Source organism: Heteronotia binoei, chromosome 5 (assembly GCF_032191835.1).
Source record: "Heteronotia binoei isolate CCM8104 ecotype False Entrance Well chromosome 5, APGP_CSIRO_Hbin_v1, whole genome shotgun sequence".
In the NCBI taxonomy this organism is placed as follows: domain Eukaryota; kingdom Metazoa; phylum Chordata; class Lepidosauria; order Squamata; family Gekkonidae; genus Heteronotia; species Heteronotia binoei.
Window position 1 is genome coordinate 31663418 of NC_083227.1, and position 26459 is coordinate 31689876.

The window sequence follows — 26459 nt, forward strand, 5'->3', positions numbered from 1 at the left end:
AATCCAATTTCTCCTCCTCCTCCTCCTCCATGTTGCCTAGTGGTGTCCCCCCAGTCTTTTGATTTTTTAAAAAAAAATCATTTCAGTCTTCTTGCCTGTCTTCTGATGTTATCTTGGATCACTTCGACGCACTTAGTCTTGGGGAAGTTGACGAAGTCCTCTCAACTGTACGCCCTACAACTTGTGACCTTGACCCATGCCCCTCCTGGCTAATTAAATCCTGCCAGAGGGAGCTTAGATATCCTATACGGGATATCATAAATAGATCCCTCCTGGAAGGGCAATTCCCAACATCTTTGAAAGAGGCCATGGTCCGCCCTCTCCTAAAAAAGAGTACAGCAGACCCGGCCGAATTGGCAAATTATCGACCGGTCTCGAACCTACCATTTTTAGGTAAGGTTATAGAGAGGGCAGTGGCGTTACAGTTGCAGAGTTTTTTGGATGACACTTCCGCCTTAGACCCTCACCAGTCCGGCTTCCGTCCGGGTTATGGGACGGAGACAGTGCTGGTCGCCTTGGTGGATGACCTCCAGCGGCATCTGGATCGAGGCGGCGTGGCGGTGCTGATATTGTTGGATCTGTCGGCCGCATTTGACACGGTTGATCATCAGTTACTGGCCCGCCGACTTGCCGACGCGGGGATTGGGGGATTGGCCTTACAGTGGCTTTCCTCCTTCCTCGAAGGACGGGGACAAAGGGTGGCCATTGGGGGGGAGCGGTCCCGGAGGCACCCACTAGTATGTGGAGTGCCACAAGGGGCAGTTCTCTCCCCGATGTTATTTAACATCTATATGCGCCCCCTTGCCCAGATTGTCCGGAGGTTTGGGCTTGGGTGCCATCAATACGCTGATGACACCCAGCTCTATCTACTAATGGATGGCTGGCCTGGCTCCGTCCCAGAAAGCCTGGACCTAGCATTGCAAGCCGTGGCAGGTTGGCTCAGACTAAGCGGGCTGAAGTTGAATCCAACGAAGACAGAGGTCCTGTGCCTGGGTCGCGGTGCCCTGGGAAAGGAAATCCCCTTGCCGGTCCTCGACGGTGTGCAGCTTAAAGCAGCACACAAGGTCAAGAGCCTGGGGGTTCTTCTGGAGCCTTCATTATCGATGGAGGCACAGATAGCGGCTGCTGCCAAGTCCGCGTTCTTTCATCTTCGACGGGCGAAGCAGTTGGCCCTCTTCCTGGAGCACCGTGACCTAGCAATGGTGATCCATGCTACGGTCACCTCGAGACTGGACTACTGCAACGCCCTCTACATGGGGCTGCCCTTGTGCCGAATTCGGCGGCTGCAGCTGGTGCAGAACGCAGCGGCTAGGCTGTTGTTGGGGCTCCCAAGGTGGGAGCACATACAGCCGGGGCTGCGCGGGCTGCACTGGCTGCCAGTGGCATACCGAGTTCGCTACAAGGTGCTGGTTATCACCTTTAAAGCCCTATATGGCCGAGGACCTACCTACCTGAGGGACCGTCTTTCCCCATATGAGCCCCAGAGGGCACTGAGGTCATCCGGGAAAAAACAGTTGAATGTCCCTGGGCCAAGGGAGGCCAGACTGAAGGCCACCCGGGACCGAGCCTTCTCTATCACCGCTCCACTACTGTGGAATCAACTCCCTGAGGAGGTGAGCGCCCTACGATGTTTAGATGGATTCCGTAGGGCCTGTAAGACCCACCTTTTCAAGATGGCCTTCAACTAGTGACAAAACTAGTGACAAAGCTAGAGGCTGCTGAAAATGCTTTTATTCTTTGAAACTCACTGATAACCTGTTTACAACGTTTTATTGTTAACGCCTATTGTTATGCTAATCTTAATAATTTGTAATTGTTTTAACTATGTTTTTATAAGTATAATTGATGTAATGTGTATTTTATGTTGTGAGCCGCCCTGAGCCTGCTCCGGCGGGATAGAAATAAAAAATTATTATTATATATTATTATAGTTTAGAATCAAAGTGTTTGTATTAGTACACATGAAGCTGCCTTATACTGATTCAGACGATTAGTATTGTCAGGTCAGTATTGTCTACTCAGGTTGGCCGAGGCTCTCCAGGGTCTCAGGTAGAGGTCTTTCATATCACCTACGGCCTGGTCCTTTTAGCTGGCGATGCCCAGGGTTGAACCTGGCATCTTCAGAATGCAAAGCTGAGGCGCTTCCAGTGAGCTGTATCCCCTCTCCAACAGTAATACTAGCTGTTCTGAATTATACTGCTTACCTACTCTAAGCAGCTTTGGGAGTCATTTGGATGAGAGTGCAAGCTAAAAAAGTAATTTTTAAACAATAAAGCATTCAATTAAATGTTGGAAAACGGTCAGTTTGGGGCTTTAAACATGAGATTGCAGCCCTGAGTAGCAATCCTGAACACACTTGTTTGGAAATAAAATCCAGTTGAAAACTAGTGAGTCTTACCTGCAAATTAAACAATTGAGGCTGAGTGTTTCCAGAGCAATTGGTAGGATTGTCAGCTCTGGATTGAGTATGGAGGTTAATAAACCTGAGGAAAACAGGGGTTTGAAGTAGACATCAGTGGGGTACAGTCCATCTTTCAAAGTGGTTCTTTTCTCCAGGTGTCACCTGCAGACCAGTTATAATTCCAGGATATCTTCAGCAACCACCTGGAGGTCTGTAATCCTAACAATCAAGTTCCGTTCTAAGCCTAAAATCATTTTAGAAATTAAGCACTAAGGGTGCATTCACGCTACACTAAATAATGCCTTTGGCAACTGGATTTTTATAAAGCATGAATAGCAAAAATCCAGTTGCAAAAGGTAGTATTTAGTGTAGTTTAGTGGTTTTACTGTAATGCTGTTTTATTGTCATGTTGATTTTATTGTGATTTCACTATTCATGTTGTACTCCGCCCTGAGCCCCTATGGGGAATGGGCAGAATATAAATAAACAGATAATAATAATAGTGTGAACACATCCTAAGACCAGCCAGAGGATGTGATGGCTGGTGGGTGGGGACTGCATACAGAGGAACCAATTTTGCATTAGACCTTTAATCCTGGTTTAGCCCTGTTCCCATACTGACATTCTACACTAGAATCAGATAAACCAGCTATATGACTCTATGATTTTAGTGTAGAATGTCAGTTTAGGGACAGGGCTAAACCAGGATTAAAGGCCTAGTGCAAAACTGGTCAGGGAGTGAGCCTAAACAGATCTGCTCAGAAGTATGTTCCACTTTATTCAATGAGCCTTACTCTTGAAAAGAGAAAAAAAAAGACATTTCCTTTTTGAAAATGCAGGCTCTTGGGGGCGAATCACAGAACCATATGGTGGGAAGGAATCTCCAGGGTCATCTAGCCCAACCCTCTGCACAATGCAGGAAATTCACAAATATCTCCACGTGTTCCAGTAAAAAGATAAAAAGCCAACCCAGGGCACATCCCCCCTGTGTGATCTCTTCAAAAGTGCATGTTTCAAAGCCTAGATCAGGGGTGGCCAAACTGTGACTCGGGAGCCACATGTGGCTCTTCCACACATATTGTGTGGCTCTGGAAGCCCCCACCTCCCCGCTGACCGACTTGGAGAAGACATTTGTCTCTTTAAATTACTTCTCCAAGCCAAGTCAGCCAACAGCTTGGAGAATACATTTGAAGTTAAAGCTGCTTTCTTTCCACCTCTCCTTCCTCCCTTCCCCATCTATTTGCCTTCCTTTCTTCCTGTCCTGTGGCTTTCAGGCATTTGCCACTCATGTCTTGCAGCTCTCAAACATCTGCCATTTATTCCTTGTGGCTCTTACATTAAGCAAGTGTGGCCACCCCTGGCCTAGATTAATTGGCAGTAAGGGGAGTGATGGGGGTAGGGGGAAGAGGCGGGAATAGAAGGTTGGGGCGTCCGGTTGTCAGGGACGCTTGGCGTGGTTGCCGGGGGCGGGAGAAGCATTCCCGGATCTGACGCGCGCGCCCTAGCACGAGAGGGGAAATAAACAACGAGAGGTAGGCCGGGCTTGAAAGAGACATCAGCTGGCGGATGGTGGCAGGGACGCTGCTGGTGCATTGATTCGGGCAAGGACCTTATGCATGGGTGGGGGAAAGGTAGCCAGAAGCGCGCGGATAGTACTTTAATGGTAAGAAAAAGGATTTTGAGGTTGGCTGTGTTGGTCTGCGGGAAAGTTCCATACAGAAGCGGCGAATGATGAATTGCACCACAATTTTTCCGGGGGAGGCGGGGTGGAGGAGAGGACGAATTGCAAGACGACTGTGGGTTTATTGGAGTTATAAAACATAATTAACATTTGGGAAGATGTTATAGGATAGAGAAGGAACAAGGTTGGTTTTTTAAAAAAAATATAAAAACTATGGGTTTTTTCCCCCAGTTCTAGGTGGTTCCTCTGCCTTTAAGGGACTTATAGAAGAGCGATTTTTTTCTCTGAGTCAAACCAGAATCCAACGGCGGTTTAGAATCTAACAATAAATCTAGGGTAGATTTCATTGCCCTCCTGTGGTTCTGCTGGGTTCCTCCTTTGCTGTTGCCTGACGCAGGCTGCCCATCTGGAATTTTCCCCCCGACGTGGCGCTTTTTTTCGCCTTCCTCCAGGGCAAAACTGCGGCGACAGAAGAAGCCGCACTTTGTGCAATTGGCCCCCCTGTGTTCAGCTCTTAAAGGTACAGAAACCTTGCTAGTGCGTCGATCTGCGAGGTTTACGCTTCGTGTCTGTTAAGGGATCGTTTTGCAAATGAAGAGGAATATGTGCCGGGTGGCTAGGCGGACTCCTGTTTCTTTCCTCCAACATCCTGCCTTTTTGTTCTCAAGGCTTCAGTTGTGAATGGATGACTGGGTGGTTTGGATGAGCCACAAGCGAGCCGGTGTTAATGGAGAAAGTGGGTCATATTCTCTCCCTCCCTCAGTAACCGCTGTAACGGTGCCTTTAAAGGTGGAAAAAAGCTTGTGCTTCAGTACAACTTCGTGAGTTCTTTATCCTAAGTTCTATTGAACTTTTTTGGGTGCCTTCGATGTGCAGCAGTGAGTAGGAGACAATAGATTCAAGTGGATAGCCGTGTTGGTCTGAAACAAAAGAACAAAGTCTGAGTCCAGTGGCACCTTTAAAACCAACAAAGTTTATCTCTGAGTTTCAGCTTTTGTGTGTAGACCCATGAAAGCTTTACCTAGAATTAAACTTTGTGGGTCTTAAAGGTGTCACTGGATTCAGACTTTGTTCTTCTCCACAACAAAATCCAAACGAGGCCACCTCCTAGTGTGCAGTTCAAGATGCTGTGAAAGGCAGGAGAATTGACCTGGATTCTCTCCCCCCCCCCCCCCCAGACACACACACTTGTATGATAACTGTTCTCCCTTTCTGGAGTTGTTAGGACTGATTTAGAATCAAATAAGAGTCTCTTTTGATGGTGGCTTGTGGCCAGTGCTGAATTTGCACAAAATGTTTGCTAACTGCATTTCTTTCTCTTTTAATGCTGATTTGCGGACTTGAGATGTGATCCATTCACAGGAGGAAGTGAGGTGTGATGATTATTTAGGCCTGGCCAATTTACTCTGTGAGCAGGAGCGCTTCCCACGAGATGTTTTGGGCAATTAGCACTTCTCGAGAATTTTCAGTTCCTTGCTGAGGTGCTTCTAGTCATCTTGGGTGCTCACGCTGTTTCTAGCGGACTGCCTTGAGCGTTCTTCCCGTCTGTCTTGAAGGCTATTCTGTACTTTCCTGGGAAAGCATAAGACGCTGCTGACAAGATGTCTGCTCTTGTAGGGAATTTCTTCTGGCGTAAAGGAACGAACCCTTCCCCTTTATCATAATGACAAGAGATGAGTTCCTCAGTTAGGCCATGTGGAAGTCATTGCCCTTCCAAGATGGTGTCGTTCTGTTTCTGAAGTGCCAGTGTGGTGTAGTGAGTGGTTAGAGTGGTGGACTCAGTTGGGATCCCCACATCTAACATGGGAATTTGCTGAGTAACCTTGAGCTAGTCATGCTCGCTCAGCTTGGTTTAGCACACAGGGTGGTTGTTGTGGAAGAACAGAGGCAGGGAAACTGATGTTCTAAACCACTCTGAATCCCAGCTGTGAGGAAGAAAAGAAGGGTATAAACAGTGCAAATGTGTTTCCTCTTCTCCCCACTCCCAGAGTGTATGCCCCCCACTGCTACACTGGGGTCTCCTTATCTGCCTGTTCCAGACCTCATTGACAGGTACCAGCGAATCTCAAGGTTGTAAGCAGAGCTGGATTAACAATTAGGCCAAGCAGGCACTGGCTTGTGGGCGGCCCCCACACCTTTAGGGGCCCCAGGCCAGCTCCCCCGCTGGTTTTCCCCCTGCTTGCAGCCCTCCCAGCCTGCATGCACAGCCAACAACTGAGCTGCTCTTTGCCTGACTTGCCTCATGTGGCTGCTGGCGTCATTTCCAAGTTTCCCTCTCTACTCCTCCACAGCTTTGTTAAAGGGGCTTTTGAGAAGGTGCCTGCAGGCTGGAGTGGGGGCCATGGGGGGCTGGGCGGGTGCTCCAACTCTGAGATAATTTGTGAGGGGGCCCCAAGATTTTGACTGCCTAGGGGCCTGCGAGGGGTTTAATGCGGCACTGGTTGTAAGTCCTAAATGCGAGTTCATACTCTTCTAAGCCCCTTGACTTCAGTGGAAAGAAGGGTGTGTGACTTTGCTTAGGATGGCGCTGTAGGCTATTGATTTTTTCATCCCCCACCCTTTCCACTCTTCATTTTTTTCAGTTTGACAGTTTAGTTTACCAGGTGATGTTAATTTCCTTCATGCCTTGAAAAGCGCCACCTGACCTTTTCCAAGCATTAAGTCTCTCCTAAAGGGACAGGGCATTTCCCCCCTCCAGATTGCTAACTCTTCCCAGTGTGTATAAAACAAGGTAATACGTAGTAATCCTGTTCTCACCTTTGAGGAGTTCAGAGTTACTGGAGATGATTCCTAAGTCTTTGGAGCTTGATTTTGAAATTTCCTTTTGGCTAGTTGAAGCAGCCTTAAATGCATGTTATTACATGCATTTGGCTTTGGTATGTGTTTCCGTCTCTCTCCGCCCCTTGTGTGCCTGGAAAATACTGCTGAAAGCTCTGCCAGTATTTCTCTCCCACCTCCAGTGTGATTAAAACTCTGCCTCTAGGTTGTGCAAATTACATGCCATAAAAAGATGAATCCTGTAACCATATGCAAGTTTAAATATATGTATATTTATATAATTTAAGTGCGCAATATAATCTTAGCTCAAATCAACCTTAGCTAACAGTCAAAGGCTGAAAAGGGCAGAACTTGCCTTGTGCTCAAATGGTAATGGAAAATAGTGACAGGTAAACAAGGATTATGGAGCTTCTTCCATAAATGAAGAATGACAACAAAAAACCCCTTCCTTGAAAAATGGGGGGGGGGGGGGAAACCAGCAACCTTGGTGCTTGTGGGGGGGACACAGTGGGAGGGCTTCTAGTGCCCTGGCCCCACTGGTGGACCTCCTGATGGCACTTGGGTTTTTTGGCACTGTGACACAGAGTGTTGGACTGAATGGGCCATTGACCTGATCCAACATGGCTTCTCTTATGTTCTTAACCCTTTGATGCCTAGCTGAGTGGACAGAGTGGTTCATACTAATCAATGAAGCAGCATGAGATCCCTTCCTGTCCATCCATTTCCTGGACTTGTGCATTTAGAATCACTAAGGTTACAGGAAGCAGGTGGAATTGTAGGGTCTCATAGGGTTGCCAACCTCCAGGTGGTTTAACAAACATGGGATGAAACACAGTAAGGTTAAGCAACGTGCACAGTATAACCATGTCTATTTAAAGAAACAGCCACTCATTTTTAGCATTTGAAAACTCTTATGCAGAAATGTTTATACTCAAGGCTTTTTTGTCGGAAAAGCCCAGCAGGAACTCATTTGCATTAGGCTACACTCCCGACACCAAACCAGCAGGAACTGTGTTCCTGCTCAAAAAAAGCCCTGCATATACTTATCTTCAAAAGAGATTCTTAAATTCTTTGACACTTATTAACACGTTGGCTTACAAATTCTTTCCAACAAGGACAGTTAAATAATAAAGTCCCGCCCTGCTACGTTCCTCGCAAACAATAGTCCTCCTATTCTGCATTCCTCAATTGCTTGACTCCATCGGAGGTGACTTGCTATAGAATTCCTCTTCAAGTTCATGGAAGGGCAAGAATAGATGACTACACATCCCCCAGGATATTGATACACTGCGTGTTTCAATACTCTCTTCATCTGGTTACCTTCTTTATCAGAACCACTGCTCATCAATTTTCAGATACATGCTAAATAGGTGCAACTAGGCACAATGTTGGCTGGAGATCTCTTGGGATTACAATTCATCTCTAAGCGACAGATCAGTTCTCCTGGCGAAAGTGACTGCTTTGAAGGTGGATTCCACAGCATTCTACCCTGCTGAGTTTCCTCCTCTCTTCTCCCTTCCCTGGCCCTCCTCAAGCTCCACCCCAAAATCTCCAGGTATTTCCCAATTTAGAGATGGCAACCCTACCTTTCTGGCATCCCATCCAATGAAACAATATCACTGTGCTCAATTTGGAAAACTGCGCGTGGAGTCCTAGACCCTGAACTGTCTCATAATACTAGCAGTTGGGGCACCAAATGAAGTTGATGGGCAATCAGTTCAGGACAGAGAAAATTCTCCTTCAATGTAACATGTAATCAGGGCCGGTGCTGGGTTTTCTGCCACTGGAGGCAGACCCCAGCTCAGCAACCCCCCCCCCCAATATTTTAGAAAAAAACATGTGCACGAGGCACAATGATGTCATAAAAAGTGACATCATCAAGCAGCCCCCGTCCCCCTCAGGCTTCCACATGGGGTGGGAGGTGGGGGGAGCTGACAGTTGTGTCCTTCACACCTTGCAAGGCACGTGGGACGCAAGCCCCTTCCCTGCTCAGCCTTCCTGCAGTGCAGGAAGGCTGATGGGGGGTGGAGGAGCCGATGATCGCTTCCCGTACGCCTTGCAAGGTGTGTGGGACACAAACCCTTTCCCCCGCTGATGGAGGCGGGGGAGCCGACGGTTGCCTCCCGCGCACCTTTCAAGGCACATGGGACACAAGCCCTGGCTCATTTGGGGGGGGGCGTCCAGTGGCACCCTAGGTGGTGTGGCACCCTAAGCGGCTGTCTACCCCATCTACTCCCACGCGCCGGCTCTGCATGTAATTAAGGTTTGGAACTCATTGCCACAGGAGTGTGGCGATGGTTGGTAGCTTAAATGAGCACACCTGCACACATATGAAACTGCCCTATACTTAATCAGACCACTGGTGCATCAAAGGTCAGTATTCTACAGGTATGCTCTTGCAAAAACACATGCTGCTGGTGGTGTTATACAGTCTTTCAGTTGTACCAGCTCACTGTATAGGCTTGCCTGGGATGTGACCGCACTGCTGCCCATACTTGTGGTTGCTTCTTGGTGTTCTGTGGCTACAGCTAAAGAGCAGTGTGCAAAATCTTCGCCTCACAAGTGTAATGCAGTGGGTTGTTCTTAGCAAAGCTGGTGTTTCTGAAAGGAAAAAAGAAGGAAGCTTGATTGAGCAAACCTGTGTGTAGAACATCTGGAAAGAGGATTCAGTGGTTTGGGAGGATTGTGGGTATTTTCGCCACGCAAAAGGTAGCTTCCCATCAGAAACTGTTGCAAGGATGGAGTTAATCTGTACTTCCTCTTTGGTGTGGTCTCTGAGATGACTCACATAGTTCACTTCTAGCTCATTATCCAAGAACATTAACACCTTAATGTACTTTGCTCACCTTTGGTGGCTCTACCCGTTTTAGATGGCTTTTCTCAGGCTACAAAAATGATTGCGATGTCAGCATGGATGGTTCGTAGATGAATAGTCTTACTTAACATGTTGTTTGCTGTCTTGCTTGTTTTTCACAATGTACCTTGGCTGAGTCAGGTGTCATATTTCACTGCAGAAGGATGGACTTAATAGTACATTTAAATTTTGAGGCTTCTTCCATGAGGATGTTTTACCCTTCTTTGGCTTCCTTAAAGCAACTCTCTTTCAGGAGCATTCATGTGGCATCCTCTATTCATCCATGTTTTGTGGGATTTATTTCCCCTTCTCTGATAAAGACTATCATCAAAGTGCCTTTGAATGCTGTGTGGATGGAAAGATTATCATTTTTTCAGGTCCAACCCCTACATCGGCACAGTTTTCCTTGCCTTGGCCCTTGCAATTGTCACCCCACGCAAACAAACCAGAAGGATTTTTCAGGGTTTTTTATTTTATTTAAAGAATTGGAAACCTAAACTGTTGTAGTGTTAGAACGATCTGTTACCAAGATCAACTAATTCCCAGGTGTAATTTTAAAAAATGTGTCTCTAACTTCTTGTTGCAGAGTTAAGGGTGGAAAGGTGCAGGCTGCACATATCTTTTTATAACTCCCCAATGAAAGGGCCTAGAGGCTTACATTTATCAAAAATGAAAGCTGGGAATTATAGGTTATAGCTGTAGCATAACAGTCCAGCAGTTTCTGATTTACTTTTTAAAAGCCCTATGATAATAAGGGGGTGGCAGCGAGGGATGGGGCAAGGAAAGTGTGGCATAAGTGACTGTGTGGATGGTCTGTTGCCCCTGTCAATGCTGCAATGAGAAATACACAACTGCCTGTGTGAAGGAACAGCCAGAGAGAGTTGAAAGGAGAGGGTGGTCTGAGGTCTGAGACTATATTAGTCAATATCCAGGTGCATGATGGGCGTCTGGGGCAGGCTGCTGACTCGGCCGTTGGAGGCTCCTGCTGAAGTTCTGAACCTTCCCTATGAGTTCTGTCAGTTTCATACTTTGTCATGACACTTTAAAACCTGATCAAAATGGAAACCAAGGCTGCATTCACTAGGAAGCAAAACTTGGCAACAGAAACTGAAGTCTTGTGTCTGTTGTGTCTCATGACATGCAGAACCTTCCAGCTGTACAGGGGCAAAGTGATCTCCCCCGGCAATGACTTTGTGTATAGTGTGTCCTGCCCATCAGCTCAGTTCTTGGAAGTTGCTCATTAATTGTACCTGTTCCGCTGATACCATGATGTCTGCCTAACTTACGTGGGAACTAAACCTGTCAACAGCAGCTCTTGCCAGACATTACTTCTATGCCTAAATGCTGTGTATAGAACCTTCCAGTGTGCCTGGTCACCGCATTTGAACAGGGGTGACATCTGTATTCTGCATGCTTTGGTACATGCAAGCCAACCCCTTGATTTTCTGGGTTTCTTGTTTGCATAAAACAAAGCCCCTTTTGAGACAACATGGTATCCGTGTGTATCAGGAGCAGAGAGCCCTTGCTTCCAATACGTTTGGTTGCTAGGCTTCTGGTATGCATGGACTGGACATAACCTCTGGAAAAGGTTTTTGTGACTGCAAATTCCTCAATAAATTTTTGGATTGAAAAGAGGCAAAAGCATTTTGGTTTAGAAACAGCTGCTCTGAAGGAAAATTCAACATGTATGCCAATAAAAAAGGTAGTCCCCTGTGCAAGCACCAGTTGTTTCTGACTCTGGGGCGACGTTGCTTTCACAACATTTTCATGGCAGACTTTTTATGGGGTGGTTTGCCATTGCCTTCCCCAGTCATCTACACTTTGCCCCCAGCAAGCTGGGTCCTCATTTTACTAACCTGGGAAGGATGGAAGGGCTGAGTCAACCTCGAGCCAGCTACCTGAACCCAGCTTCCCCCGGGATTGAACTCGGGTCGTGAGCAGAGAGTTCAGACTGCAGTACTGCAGCTTTACCACTCTGTGCCACGGAGCAATAGTTAGTTACTAATTTACTGTGGGTTGCAGTTTTCATTTCAGCTCACCAATTTCTGTTCTTATTTGTATCAAACCCAGGTGGTATTTTGAGGGTTGTCCTATTTTGAAACTCTTCATCAGCTCTTTTCAAATTCTTAAACCAGATTCAAGTTAGAAAACTCCTGAAGAACTGGGGATGGAGCGTGGGGAGGACAGGGACCTCAGAGGGGTACAATGCCACAGAGTCCACTCTTGGGGAAACTGATCTATGTAGTCTGGAGATAAGCTGTAATTTTGGGGGATCCGCAGGTCCCACCTAGAGATTGGCATCCCTAGGCCAAACTTGTGCAGACGTTCAATTGGAATGAAGTGGGCCCATATGATTCTTTAAGTGGGTCTCACTAGCTGGGTGCCAGGTCTGGACTGACACACCATAATTTGCCTTAGACTGACAAACCAATAGTAAACAATAGTGTGAAACTAGTTAGGAAACTATAGTTTTCATTAATCCAATCTCAGCTATACTTATTGCCCAGTTACTTATGCAACTTGACTCTAACTAGCCTTTCCTGGCAACTAACCACCCCCCCCCCCATATGTAAGACTTGAGGAAATCTGTTTCAATGTATCTGAAGAAGTGTGCATGCATTGGAAAGCTTATATCCAGATAAACTTTGTTGGGCTTAAATGGGCTACTAAACTAAAACGTTCTATTGCTTCAGGCTACCCCAGCCTGAAATTAACTTCGTCTGGCATTGTGTCAAAGTACAAAAGCCGTGGTGGGGCTGGACAAGGCTGCCTCACAGAGTGATAGGAGTGGACTTGGTGATTAGTTTTGTTTTAGTGTAGTGTTGTTTATATATATATTTTCTGATTGTAAGTAAGCCACCTGCATTTAGAAGGGCAGGGAGTGTAAATCATATAAAGAAATACACTTCTGAAACTGAGAGGAAAACAGGAGCAGGCAGAGCAACTTTAGACTGATTTTTCTGTGGTACATCTGGAAGCTTAAACTGCTGTTTGTATTCTAAATTCTGGCAGACGCAAACCATGGTTTGGTGTGATGTCTAAAATGAGCCATTGCTTATTACAGAAAGTGTACTGAACGAGGGACTGTTCTATAGTCATTCCTGACAGGGAAATGCATTTCAACCCCCAAATTTATTTATTGACTTCATTTGTACCCCACTTTTCTCCTCAGTGGGGACCCAAACTGGATTACACCATTCTGCTCTCCTCCATTTTATCTTCGCAACAACCCTGTGAGAGTGTGTGACTTGGCCCAAGGTCACCTAGCAAGCTTGTTTGGCACAAGTGGGGATTTGAACTGAGGCTCCCAGGTACCATTCCAATACTCTTAACCAGTATACCATACTGGCTCTGTAAAAGAAATTTCCTGGCTGTTGCCCCTCTCTTTGGGAATACGCAGAGGAAACAGTATCCCATTTGTGTCATTTATCACCCTATCATATGGCAGGGAGTTCTTTGGAGCAATTATATACTTGATGATGAGGAAAGATTACCATTTTTTTACTTTAAACCTGCTGCATGACTATTTCACCTGGTAAACTCTAGTTCTACTAGAGTGTGAGAAGGCAAACAATTTTGGCTGTCTGGTCAACATCTGACATTTTATAGATCTTTATCAGGTGTTAATTATAGGCAATTTTCCATAGATTTTGCACTCCTGTAGGCATCTAGTTTTTGTGCTTACAGCTTTGTAATTTCACTGCAGACTGGATTACTGAGGTTGGCACCATTATGTTCAGCCTGCTGACAATGAAAACCAGTTTGTTTGCTCAAATGTGTTTGCCTGTTTAAGAAAGTTCTGTGCCTCAAGGATTCAAGATTCCAAGTGTGTGTGTGTGGCAGCAAGGGGAGATCAGAATCTGGTGTCAAGGTGAAGCACAACATGTTTTCCCTCCAAAACAGGGTGTAACTTACAGACATTGTGAGGGAAAGGGTTACTGTTCTGCTGATACTTATTGGTTTGTAAAGTAGGTTTCTAAATAAAGTTTTGTGCTGATTTTCCCCCCAAGAGCAAATAAGCATATTCTACAGATAAACAGTCTTCTAGTTTAGCTATTTATGATACATTATTAATTGATTATGTCCTTCATTATACTCAGATGCAACTTGGCTTTCACCAGTTGGAGGAGGAAAATTGTGAGGGATACTTCTTCTTTTCTCTACAGCAGATTTAATTTACCACACCATTGGCCAGATCAGAGTGGCTTAGATTATGGGTCTGAATTAGGGTTGCCAGCCTACAGGTGGCACCTGGACATCTCCTGGAATTACAACTGATTTCCTTACCACAGAGATCAGTTATCCTGGATAAAATGGCTTTTTGGGAGGATGGACACTAAGCTTTTATAGATGGCTGACCTCCCTCCCCTTCCAAATTCCCACCCTCCTCCGGGTCTGCAAACAGTTTGGTTGGAAAAATTTTTTTTAGGGGGGGGGGCAGCATTGCAGAGCTGGAAAAAGAAGAAGAAGAAGATATTGGATTTATATCTCGCCCTCCACTCCGAAGAGTCTCAGAGCGACTCACAATCTCCTTTACCTTCCTCCCCCACAACAGACACCCTGTGAGGTGGGTGGGGCTGGAGAGGGCTCTCACAGCAGCTGCCCTTTCAAGGATAACCTCTGCCAGAGCTATGGCTGACCCAAGGCCATTCCAGCAGGTGCAAGTGGAGGAGTGGGGAATCAAACCCGGTTCTCCCAGATAAGAGTCCGCACACTTAACCACTACACCAAACTGGCAGAAAACCAAAAAGTGCAGAGGAGGGCAACCAAGATGATTAGGGGGTTGGAGCACCTTCCTATGAGAAAAGGCTGAAGAGTCTGAAACTTTTCAGCTTAGAAAAGAGGCGACTAAGGGGGAATATGGTGAAGGTTTATAAAATAATGCATGGGGTGGAGAGAGTTGATAGATATTTTTCTGCCTCTCCCAGAAGACTAGAACTTGAGGGCATCCAATGAAACTGATGGGCAGTAGGTTCAGGATAGACAAAAGGAAATACCACTTTACACAGAGTGATTAAAATGTGGAATTCACCGCCAGAGGATGTAGTGATGGCCATAGGAATAAGCAGCTTTAAAAGTAATTCAGCCTCCAGTGAAAATACAGTAAAAGGGGATTAGTTAGATTCGTGGAGGCTAAGTCTATCAATGGATACTAGAGTGGTAACTGTTGGGAACCACTGCCAGGAGGCAACATCAGGGAAGGCCTTCGCCTCTATGCCCTGTTCTTGGCTGTGCAGAGGAACTGGCTGGCCATTGCATGAGACAGGATGCTGGGCTAGACGAAGCACTGGTCTGATCAAGCAGGGCTCTTACGTTTTTATCCAAGTCATTATTGTCTACATCAGCTGGGTCTACATCAGCTGGGCCTTTCCCACCACCTTTTGCAAGTTCCTTTTAATTGGAGATGCCAAGGATTTAGGTAATTGTGGATCTTCTGCATGCAAAGCTGGTGATCTACCACTGAGCCACAGCCCCTCCCTGTTATGGGACTATCCCATATCAAGAAACTGATACTGGAATACTCATAAGTGTCTCATCTCAAATGCTGCAATCTTTTAACAGTGAAAAGGTCATATCCATTCAGTTGATCAGTTGGCAAACATCACTGCTGATTTATTATCCATTTGAAATTTAATAATAACAATGCAATAATTGCTTTGCTGGATCAGCCCCAAGAACTAGCCCAGCAGTATCTCTGGGAAGCCCACAAGCTGAGCATGATAAAGGCAGTCATGAGATCTTGTTTGCCCTCAGCTTCTGGTATTTAGAAGTATATTGCCTCTACATATAGAAGGTCCATTTACTTTTGGATACTGCCCATAAACGGACTCCTGTCTTCCACAAATAGCACTCTGATAGTCCTGCCTTGCCCAGTCTTTACATAGTTCTTTACACAGAGAGAGGCTAAAAAGCAGAATTTACTACCAGAGGGTATAATGATGGTCACAAGAATGAACAACTTTAAAGAGGGATTAGACAGTTTCATGGAGGACAGGTCTGTTGGTGGCTACTAGCCATGGTGACTGAGGGGATCAGAAGCACTAAATCTTTGAAGCCCAGAGCCAGGAGACAACATCGGGGGAAGGCCTCGGCCTCTAAGCTGTGTTGTTGGCCCTCCAGAGGAACTGGTTGGCCACTGTGTGAGACAGGATGCTGGGCTAGATGGACGATTGGCCTGATCTAGCTGGGCTCCTCTTATGTTCTTGTCAGAGTTTGGCTATGATTAGTACTTGAATCAGAGACAAACCAAGGAAAACAAGGGTTTTTATACAGAGGAACTGCTGTATTCACTGGTGTTGTTTATTGACGCTTACAGAAGCTTAAATTTGTTCAGAAAAGACTCAGCAATCGTAAATTCTGCAAGTACTCTCAATTGTTTTGGTTTTTTTTTTCTTTGTTTAGTTCACTTTATTATATTTTTGTATTTCTGTACTCTTGAAGGACTACTGCTATTGTTATGGCAATAATTATAATGCTGGTTAAAATAAATAAAACATATTTTGAAAAAAAATACAGAGGACAGCAATGGCAAGCCATCTCTGCTCCTCTCCTTTCTTGAAAACCCCTTGAAGTGTTGATGTTAATCAGCTGCGACTCAACAGCATGTTGCTGCTGCTGCTGTTATTATTACAAATTAGTAGTAACGTTGTTTTATATATAGTGCTTTTTGTAGCTACTCAGGCTGCTTAACCGTTTCCTTTCAGAGGGACTGTGTTCTTATGAGACGTAAGCTCCAATGCTAAAGAAGAGCGCGAACCAATTGATTTCTCTGTATGGAGAAAGAATTGCAAAGAGGCTGCAAATACAAACCGCCCTGAAGGATTATCTGAGATTAATCTGGTGGACTCCTACGCCAGCCTTGTAAATAAAAAAAAAAATGGAGAGGAGATTATGGTGTAGCTACCTTTCAAGGACTCCTCCATCCCCATTACCATTGAAGCTGACAATGGTCTTCTGCTACTGTGGCTGTAGGTTCTTGAAGGCGGTGGATGCATGTTAGTCTGATGTGCCAGCTGTGACAATTCCACTTGGTGTTACTTTGCTAGTAGTTTAGCCTCACAACAAGAGTCCAGATTCCTTTCAGAATTGCTCTTCGCTTCACTGACATGCTGAAACCCCCTCACCATGGTGGGGTGTGCATCCAACAGGGGGATATGGTCTGTACATGGTTAAAAAGATACAGCTGAGTCCGCTTGCTTAAATGTCTGTGTACATGTAGCATGAACACATGGACCTACCTGCCTTATACTGAATCAGACCCTTGGTCCATCAGAGTCATTATCTACTCAAACAGCAATTCGGGGTCTCCAGCTGAGATCTTTCACATCGTCTGCTTGCATATGAACATATGAATCTGCCTTATACTGAATCAGACCCTCAGTCCACACAAGTCAGTATTGTCTGCTCTGACTGACAGTGGTTCTCCAGGGTCTCAAGCTGAGGTTTTTCACGCCTAATTGCCTGGACCCTTTTTAGTTGGAGATGCCGGGATTGAATGTGGGACCTTCTGCTTACCAAGCAGATGCTCTACCACTGGGCCACTGTCCCTATCCATGGAGATGTTGAGGATTAAACCTCAGACTTTCTGCAAAAACAAGTGGTTCTTCTGCGTCAGACTCCTATAACCTCAAATAATGACTTGCCCATGAGAAACACAACTTTTTTCTGCTTAAACATTGGGGACAGTTTTTGATTCCCCTAAGCATCTCTAGCTAGGGTTGCTAGCTAAGCTCCGGCAACCAACAGGAGATGCTATTGAGCTGGGTCTACAACAATGGCATGCCGCCAATGCCACAACATCACTTCTGGTGCAAACCCAAACACTGACATCACTGTATCTAGGCAGTGTTCTAGGATTCCCAGGGAAAATCCTAGAGTGTTATGCTGGATGTTGTGAAGTAAGCACAGTGCCATTTTTTTTCACCCCAGATTTGTTCCACTAATAAGCAGAGGGGCTTACAATTTTATTGTTCAATTTTATTATTATTATAATCAGTGGCCAGATCCCAACTGACAAGGATTTACGGTTTGAAATGGTAAAATAGAAGGCCTAGGATCCTGTCTTTTTCCCATAGAAGCAGTTTGCACATCAGATGTGTAGTGAGGCCTGCATGTGTGAATTGTCTGTAACCCTTTGAGCTACCAAGAATCGTAGTTAGAATCATAGAGTTAGAAAGGACATCCAGGGTCATCTAGTCCAATCCCCTGCACTATGCAGGAAATTCACATACCTCCCCCACACACACCCCAATGAGACCTGCTCCATGCCCAAAAGATGGCCAAAAAACAAAAAACCTCTCCAGGATCCCTGGCAAAACTAGCCTGGAGAAAAATTACTGCCTGACTCCATAATGGTGAACAGCATTTCCCTGGGCGTGTAAGAGAACTAAGCACTGATGCAACCCTTCCTGCCCTCTTTCTCATGAGCAGCCTAAGTTCATGTAATTGCTGTAAGTTCAGCATTGCTGTCGGATGGCCATCTAGCCTCCATTTAAAAATCTCCAAGGAAGGAGAGCCCACCACCTTCCAAGGAAGCCTGCTCCATTAAGGAATCCCTCTGTCAGGAAGTTCTTCCTAATGTTTAGTCGAAAAATCTTTTGATTTAATTTCAATCCACTGTTTCTGGTCTGACCTTCTGGGGCAACAGAAAATAACTCCGCACCATCCTGTATATGACAGCCCTTCAAGTACTTGAAGAAGGTGATTGTATCACCTCAGTCATCTCCACTCCAGGCTAAACATATCCAGCTCCTTCAACTTTTCCTCATAGGATTTGGTCTCCAGACCCCTTACCATCTTAGTTTCCCTCCTCTGGACACATTCAGCGTGTCTGTATTCTTAAATTGTGGTGCCCAAAACTGAACACAATACTTTAGATGAGGTCTAACCAGAACAGAGTAAAATGATACCATCACTTCTCATGATCTGGACACTGAAAAACATAAGAGAAGCCATGTTGGATCATGCTAATGGCCCATCCAGCCCAATACTCTGTGTCACACAGTGGCCAACACACACACACACACACACACACACACATACTGTGGCTAATAGCCACTGATGGACCTCTGCTCCATATTTTTATCCAATCCCCTCTTAAAACTGGCTATGCTTGTAGCCACCAACACCTCCTGTGGCAGTGAATTCCACATCTTAATCACCCTTTGGGTGAAGAAGTACTTCCTTTTATCTGTTTTAACCTGACTGCTCAGCAATTTCATTGAATGCCCACGAGTTCTTGTATTGTGAGAAAGGGAGAAAAGGACTTCTTTCTCTACTTTCTCCATCCCATGAATAACCTTGTAAACCTCTATCATGTCATCCCTCAGTCGACGTTTCTCCAAGCTAAAGAGCCCCAAGCATTTTAACCTTTCTTCATAGGGAAAGTGTTCCAAACCTTTAATCATTCTAGTTGCCCTTTTCTGGACTTTTTCCAGTGCTATATCCTTTTGGAGGTGCGGTGACCAAAATTGTATACAGTATCCCAAATGAGACCACACCATCGATTTATATAGGGGCATTATGATACTGGCTGATTTGTTTTCATTTCCCTTCCTAATAATTCCCAGCTTGGCGTTGGCCTTTTTTATTGCAATCTCACACTGTCCTGACATTTTCAGTGAGTTATCTACCACGACCCCAAGATCTCTCTCTTGGTCAGTCTCTGCCAGTTCACAACCCATCAACCTGTATTCGTAGCTGGGATTCTTGGCCCCATGTGCATTACTTTGCACTTGGCCACATTGAACCTCATCTGCCGCGTTGATGCCCACTCACCCAGCCTTAACAGATCCCTTTGGAGTGCCTCACAATCCTCTCTGGTTCTCACCACCCTGAACAATTTAGTGTCATCTGCAAACTTGGCCACTTCACTGCTTACTCCCAACTCCAGATCATTAATGAACAAGTTAAAGAGCATGGGACCCAGTATTGAGCCCTGCAGCACCCCACTGCTTACTGTCCTCCACTGTGAAGACTGCCCATTTATACTCACTCTCTGCTTCTTATTCATTACGGTAGCCAGTTTTTGATCCACAAGAGGACCTGTCTTTTTACTCCATGACTCTCGAGCTTACTAAGGAGCCTTTGATGAGGAACTTTATCAAAAACTTTCTGGAAGTCAAGGTAAACAACATCTATTGGGTCCCTTTGTCCACATGTTTGTTCACCCCCTCAAAGAACTGTAACAGGTTAGTGAGGCAAGATCTTCCCTTACAGAACCCAAGCTAAGTCTTCCTCAATAACTTGTGTTCATCATTGTGCCTACTCATTCTGTCCTTGATAATGCTTTCTACCAACTTTCCCGGTATTGAAGTCAGACTGACTAGCCTGTAATTTCCCGGATCTCCTCTGGAACCCTTTTTAAAGATGGGGGTGACATTTGCTACCTTCCTTTCCTCAGAAACGAAGCAGATTTCAATGAAAGATTACATATTTTTGTCAGGAGATCCACAAGTTCAACTTTGAGTTCTTTCAGAACTCTTGGATCTATGCCGTCCAGACCTGGTGACATTAGTTTTTAATTCGTCAATCACTTGTAGGACCTCCTCTTTCGTCACCTCAATCTGGCTCAGGTCTTTCAACACCCCTTCCAAAATTAGTGGTTCTGGAGCGGGCAAACACTTCTCATCTTCCACAGTGAGGACTGAGGCAAAAAATGCATTCAGCTTCCCAGCCATTTCCCTATCTTCCTTCAGTAATCCTTTTACCCCTTGGTCATCCAAGGGCCCCACTGCCTCCGTGGCTGGTTTCCTGCTTCTAATATATTTGAAGAAATTTTTATTGTTGGTCTTTTTGTTTTTTGCAATATGCTCCTCATAGTCCCTTTTGGTCTGCCTGATCAGTCTTGCATTTGATTTGCCACAGCCTGTGTTCCTTTTTATTAATCTCACTTGGACTAGCTTTCCACCACTTAAAGGAGTCCTTCTTACCTTTTATAGTTTCCATTACTCTGTTAACCATGCAGGCCTTTTCTTATACCTGTTTGTGCCTTTCCTAACTTGTGGTATATATTTTATCTGAGCTTCTAGGATTGTAGTTTTAAATAGCCTCCAAGCTTCCCCAAGGGTTTTAACTGTATTTACCTTTCCTTTCAGTTTCCTCTTCACATGCCTCCTCATCTCAGAGAATTTACCCCTTTTAAAGTTAAACGTGGTTGTGCTGGTCTTTTTGGGCAACTCTCTATTTATACAAATGTTGAAATCAATAACGTTATGGTCACTGCTCCCAAGCGATGCAATCACTTTTACATCTCTCACCACGTCTTGGGCATTACTTAGGACCAAATCCAGGATCACCCCACCCCTGGTAGGTTTTGTGACCATCTGCTCCATAGCACAGTCATTGAGAGCATCTAGAAACTCAATCTCTTTCTCTCGACCTGGACACATATTGACCCAATCAATCTGCGGGTAGTTAAAATCACCTATTACAACACAGTTTTTACGTTTAGCCACTATCTTTAATCCTTCCATCATATTATAATCATTCTCTATCTTTTGATTTGGTGGGCGATAACAAACTCCCATAGTTAAATTTCCTTTTGGGCCCTCTATTTCGACCCAAAGCATTTCTAGAAGGGAATCTAATTCTTTGACCTCAGTCTTACTGGACTGTATACCCTCTGACATACAGAGCCACCCTACCTCCAACCCTTCCCTCCCTATCCTTCTGATATAACTTATATCCAGGAATACATTTGTTGATGCAGCCCAAAATTGCATTTGCTTTTTTAGCTACCGCATCATACTGCTGGCTCATGTTCAGTGTATTTCTCACTTTGTTAGTAATATTCGGCTTCAGATGTGAGCTGGGAAGTTCATGTTTGGAAGCAGCCTTGAGGCCAGCTCTCAGCCTTCTCATTTATATTTGCAATACAGGGATAATAATAAACCCTGATCTAAATTAAAGGGTAGTTATAATGATTAAATGAGTGGTGTGTATTGGACAGTCTGAAGTGCTTCATAAATGTTTGCTAATTTGTGAGGCTGTAGCTCTTTCCATATGAGGTGAACAAATGAAACTGTCTTGTTAACAGTTTAACTGCAGGGCCCAAACTGGCAGCAGTGTTCCAGGATTTCTGACGCCAACTCTCTGTGGTAGGCAGGCCTAAGAAGTTCCTAGGAGTTACCAATGAGCGTCTTTCTGGGTTGCATTTTTCTCTTACCCTTTATCTCAGGCCAGCATCGCTGTCTCGGTTTTCTCCCTGTTTGCCCTCACAATGGCTCTCTGAGGTGATTTATGGCTGAGAGGATGTGACTGACCTAAAGCTTCAAGACTATGTGGGGACTTGAACATGGGTCCCTGAGGTGCTAGACAGGCATTCCAACCACTACACCACCCTAGCTTCCCTCTGCCTGCTGCAGCTCTCCTTGGCATATTGGCTGTGTGGCATCCACTGTACAGGAGCTATCTTCTCCTTTCCTCAGTGTATAGCCTGGCATATGTTCAGACTGCTCCAGATCAGGGAACCTGCTATGTTGAACTGCTGGTAAATTGCTACCCATATTGCCAACCAGGTAAGACAGAAACAATTAAGAGAATTCCTGTGTCCTCCACAATGAATTATCATTGGCTGGAAGGAGTGGGCAAGGCCAGGAGAAGGCCTCATAATCTCAGAACTGGAGCTTTGGCAACTGAGCTGAGCCTTCTCTGGGTGAGTGTCTTGCGGTTAGGAGGGGTGTTGGCCTTGTTCCAGGTGAGAGCCTTGGGTTGAGGGTTGGGCTTTGGTCTCACTACTTCTCTCACCTCCAAGGGTAAGGCTAGTCCCAACGGGTTCTGGAATTGCCCACTACTCTGTTTGGGGAGCCTCCTTGAAGTAACTTGTCAGTGCTTGAAAAAACCGTATCTGTGAAGTTCTAAATTTTGTCTCAGACCTAGAAGCTTTAGAACCCTAGATGTGTGGATGCTGGATCAGTGGTGAGGGAAAGGTGGTGTGCTTGGAAGATGCCTTGATAAAAATGAGAAACACCCCCCCCCCCCCCCCCCCGATATCCAGCTGGTATTTCAAGCTGTGTTGTGGTGAGAGTGGTGCTGGGAAATGTCAGGATGTCTGTGTTTGGGCAGTGTGCGAAACCACAGAGAAGAAGCGGTTAATAAAACCAAACTTCAAAATGTGCCTTCAGATTCTGGTTCAATTATTAGAGTGACTTGTGTTGGTATAATCACACTGACCATAGATATTTTAATTAAAGGGTGGTTATGCTACTATAATTGCTTTGCTTTAATTGCCCTTTTAATGAGTTTGTGATAATTGCTAATGAACGGGGGCCAGTAGAATTTTTTGCGTTCATTGGCTTTTCCTATTGGCTACCTGAGAGAACGGTTTAAGTGGAAAGCAAATGAAGTGCTGGCTGGTTGGCAGCAATATGCAGACTAACCACCTTTACAGTTTTGACTTCCATTATGATTTCTTTCAGGTCTTACAGAATATGTCAGGCATGCCTCGTTTTTGTTTCAGGGTACCTTTTACAGGAGTGCTCCATGTGTTGAACACTTCCAGCATGTAACAGGAAATAGATGTACCACCTTTAGACTTCAGGTTGCCAGGCCTTCCCTTGTCACCAGTGGGGGGTGAGAGAATAGGGTTGCAAGACACAGGTTGGGAAGCTCTTGGAGGTATTTATTTAGAAAACTTATATTCCGCTCTTTCCCATAACAGGCTCAGGGTGGATCACAACATAGATTAGACCAAGGGTAGGGAACCTTTTTTCTGCCAAGGGCCATATGAATATTTATAACATCATTCACGGGCCATAAAAATTATCAACTTAAAAAACAGTGCTCTGCCAAGGGAGAACGATTCAGGCCGGCAAAATTAATACAAAAAATTGTTTTTCTATTTGAAGTCATGTGGGGAGAGCCTAATCTGGCACACATAAACACGCACACAGCCTGCTGCTCTAGGCAAATGCATAGGTCCAGGGCTTTTTTGTAGAAAAACCCAGCAGGAACTCAGTAGCATATTAGACCACATCCCCTAATATTAGCATATTAGGTCACACACTCATTAGCATATTAGGTCACACCATCTGGGATAATCAAGTGCAAACTGAACTGTGGCAGTAACTTTTCCAGGCCCTGCAGCAATTCTGGCTGGCCAGCCAGGCCCCAGGGAGACTCCCGCATAGTACATCTGGGCCCTTTGATCCCTGCCTGGCCCTGGGGAGGCTGCTGCACAGTGCGGCTGGGCCCCACAATCCTCGCTGGCCAGCCAGGCCCCAGGGAGGCTGCCACATGGCTTGGTTCAGCCCAGCAATCCCCGAGGGCCACAGCAAGTGACCTCAAGGGCCGCATATGGCCCTCGGGACAGAGGTTCCCCACCCCTGGATTAGACAATAAAACCAGCAAGTCAAATTTAAAACAATACAATAAAACCAAAACAACAGAACGATAAAACTAAATAAGGTGCATTACCGATGGAAAGGGCACATTCCACAAAATACAGTTTTTGGCTCAAGAAGAAGTGATGCCGTTAAAATCAGATTCAGCACCTCAACAGGCTATAAAGCATGATGTCATAACAAGGGAGGCCGACTGATAGAACAGTTGGTGGAATAGGACACCCGCTGCCTCGACCAAAAGCTTGATGGAACAACTCCGTCTTACAGGCCCGATGAAATGGCAGCAGCTCAAGTCGGGCTCGGATCTCCTTTGGGAGCTGACTGCACCAGGCAGGGACCAGAGCCCAAAAAGCCGTGGCCCTGGTTGAGGCGAAACAGACATCCTGCGGGCCAGGGGTGGTCAGGAGGTGCTGCGTAGCAGACTGCAATGCCCTCGGGGGCGTATATGGGGAGAGGCAGTCCTTCAAGTATGTCGGTTCCAGGCCATGTAAGGCTTTGAACATCAGTACCAAAACATTGAAGCGGATCCAGTACTCAATTGGTAGCCAGTGCAATTGGCACAGCACTGGCTGAATGTTTGCCCGTAAAGGCTATGCAGTTAACAGCCGTGCTGCCTCCCATTTCTCTCTCAGGTTTGGGGTTTGGAGATAGAGCCTGGGGAGGACAGGGACCTCAGTGGAGTACAGTGCCACAGAGTCTATCTTCCAAAGCATCCATGTTTGTTCTCTAGTGGAACTGACTTCTTGTCATCTGGAGATGAGCTGTAATTCCAGAGGATCCCCTCACCCAGGTCCTGCTTGGAGGCTGATATCACTGACTGGGATGCCTGAGGCGTGTGAACAATGCAATAAGGCAGGGCATATGCTAGAGGTCAATGCTAGACTGTGGTCCCTGCAGACACTTTAGTTGTATAGGATCCATAGCAGAGGTACTCCTGAAGCCCTTCACCTTCTCAACCCTTTGGCCATAATAAAAAAAATATCCCTTTCCCCCTCCTGACTCTTGGTTGTTGATAAGCATTTCCCTCCCAGCCATTTTCTGGTCTTGTTGGGAAGACAGATCTACCTGGAGCTTTTGAAAGGTGTGCCTAGGAATTAATCCAGGTCAGGGGTGTGTGGGCCATTGCATCTGTCTCTAATGCCCCAGTTGTGAATGCCAGGTGCTTCATAAAATGCAAATGTTTTCAGTCACTTGTAACCTAGTTTTACAAATAGCTCATTATTGGCAAAGGCGCATGTTCTCTGCTTCATCTAACCTCTTATCTGAAACACAAATTATCTTAGTACCTGGAGCCTTGGAGTGTTCTGTTTGGGCCAGAGAGTCTGCTCCCCTTCCATTCTATCTCATGAAAGGTTCTTTGAAACTTAAACTTGTATAACGCTATCCTGAACTAAGTTGTTCCCATTACAAGAGCTCAGCTTAGTGACTTGGTTCAAACATTACATGAAACCGTAAATAACTATGGCTCATGCGACTGATTGTCTGCAGTCACAATGGTTAATTTTATTGTGTAGAAGGATAGCAAAAGTTTAAACTTTGGGAGCCATTTTTAATTTTGCAGATAAGCTGACTTTCACGGGAGGGAACTGATCAGAACAGGAATTTGGGATTTAATCTATTGTGAGTCTTTTGAGTTTGCTTTGCAGACACTTAGCTTGCTGGGTGACCTTGGGCCAGTCACACACTCTCAGCTGGACCTACCCCACAGGGTTTTTGTGAAGATAAAATGGAGGAGAGGAGAACAATGTGAGCTGCAACCAGGTTCAGTTCTGCACTCTTCCACATGAAGCCAGCTGGGTGACCTTGAGTCAGTCACACCTCTCAGAGCTGTCTCATCCTCTCTCAAAAGAGTCTAGCTCCCAGTGCTAGAAGAGTTAGAACTTGACTGCCAGTCAATCTTCAGATCTCCTGGCTATACCACACAAAATGTCATATAATAGTTAATTCTCCCATCCAAATACTTACCAGGGCCAACCCTGCTTAGCTGATGAGATCCAGGGCAGGGCAAGTTCACATTACAATGACCCAAGTCTACCCCTCCCCATGTCCACCATTGGATTTCGCTGGGTGATATTTGGTCGGGGTCCCTCTCTGAACCTCTGTGCTTCCTTCTGAATAGGATCAAGAATGGCTCAGTCAATATGTGAAGCAAGTGAACCACATAAAGACTGAAAGCAGTCTACGTCTTCAAAGAATGATGCAAATAATGGCTTTAATGACAACAGTCATCAGCATATTTATTACTAGCATTAACATAGTGTACGCTAAGGTCAATACCTTCTCCTACTACCTGTGATTAGAAGTGCGATATGTTTGATCCTGGCTTCGTAGTGTGAATTATCCAGTTCTTGCGATGATGGATGACCTGGGTCAGGGCTGTACCCGTGCAGATCAGTTAGATAT

At 45.5% G+C, this 26459-nt stretch overlaps 1 protein-coding gene across 3 annotated transcripts in view; it reads left to right on the forward strand.

The window, feature by feature from the left end:
• The window catches only part of PPT2 (palmitoyl-protein thioesterase 2), a 79539-nt gene that overhangs the window by 8011 nt on the left and 45069 nt on the right, over positions 1 to 26459 (forward strand). The window contains exon 1 of one of the 3 annotated variants that reach the window (XM_060239078.1): positions 3948 to 4064. The exons of the other annotated variants lie outside the window; for them this stretch is intronic. The gene's annotated coding sequence lies outside the window, so the exon portion shown is untranslated. Of the gene's footprint in view, positions 1 to 3947; positions 4065 to 26459 lie in introns of those variants that run through there. 3 annotated transcript variants of the gene reach the window in all.